This window comes from Monopterus albus, unplaced genomic scaffold (assembly GCF_001952655.1).
Source record: "Monopterus albus unplaced genomic scaffold, M_albus_1.0 scaffold18.1, whole genome shotgun sequence".
NCBI classification, from domain to species: domain Eukaryota; kingdom Metazoa; phylum Chordata; class Actinopteri; order Synbranchiformes; family Synbranchidae; genus Monopterus; species Monopterus albus.
The window spans coordinates 7,136,319-7,137,199 of NW_018127898.1; the positions used below are offsets into that span (position 1 = coordinate 7,136,319).

Here is an 881-nt window from a genome sequence, read left to right on the forward strand (position 1 = left end):
TCATTTGCATTAAGCTGATGTTCTGCCAGCCTATAAATACATTTTTAAATGTGGCCTCTAATAATATCAGTGACTGCTGCTCATATCAGCTGTGGGTATTAGCGTACGTGTAGTTCATTTGCATAACGCGTCAAGCACGGTTTGATGCGCCTCGCAAAGAAAAGCAACTACATTACCCAGAGGCCCCTTCGCTATGCTACAAGCTGGCTCCTTCTGCTCTGGGAGTGTTTCTCATTTAAACAAACACGAGCCTGTCGAAGATGGCGGAGAGTTTGTAGAGGCGTAAAAGAAACTGCTCTGCTCAATGAAAGCGTCGAAGCCGGTGAGTTTTCTGCAAGTTGTATATTATTCATGTATAACCATGTTTTAAACACGGATGCTAACGTGTGTTTGAATGCACATAATTGTCAACGATTCAGTTGGCATTGGTCCGCTTCCGAGCAGCCTGTGGTTTTTAAGCTACCGTGATACAACGAGCCATACACAACGTATATTTGTTTCGGAATGTTTGTTTTGGCAGTATTGACTCATCAACAATAAATAAGACAGTAGTTTATGTTAAGTCTGACCTGGTAATGTTCCGTTCATATGGGTTATGTTATGTGTTGGTGTTCCCATGATCCGCTAGCAACAAAGTTTACGGGACAGGCTCTGTGATTCTGAGGTGCAATAGCCTAGTTGTTAATACTTAACACCGCTTATGTCGTGGACTTGATTGTGTTTTATAACGTTAATGTTAACTTCATAGCACTACTATGTTGTATCTACGTCGTGGCTGTTGATGCCATATATCATACATAATCTTTATTTTTTTATTTTTATTGTATTGTTTTTTTTTTACATTTATTTATTTTTACCACACGGTCTGACTTGCTTCACAG

At 39.7% G+C, this 881-nt stretch overlaps 1 protein-coding gene across 4 annotated transcripts in view; it reads left to right on the forward strand.

Annotated features, from left to right (window-relative positions):
* Positions 1 to 211: 211 nt before the first annotated feature.
* Positions 212 to 881, forward strand: part of ncoa3 (nuclear receptor coactivator 3) — a 33,769-nt gene continuing 33,099 nt past the window's right edge. For all 4 annotated transcript variants that reach the window (XM_020592950.1, XM_020592946.1, XM_020592947.1 and 1 more), the window contains exon 1: positions 212 to 322. The gene's annotated coding sequence lies outside the window, so the exon portion shown is untranslated. The remainder of the gene's footprint in view (positions 323 to 881) is intronic.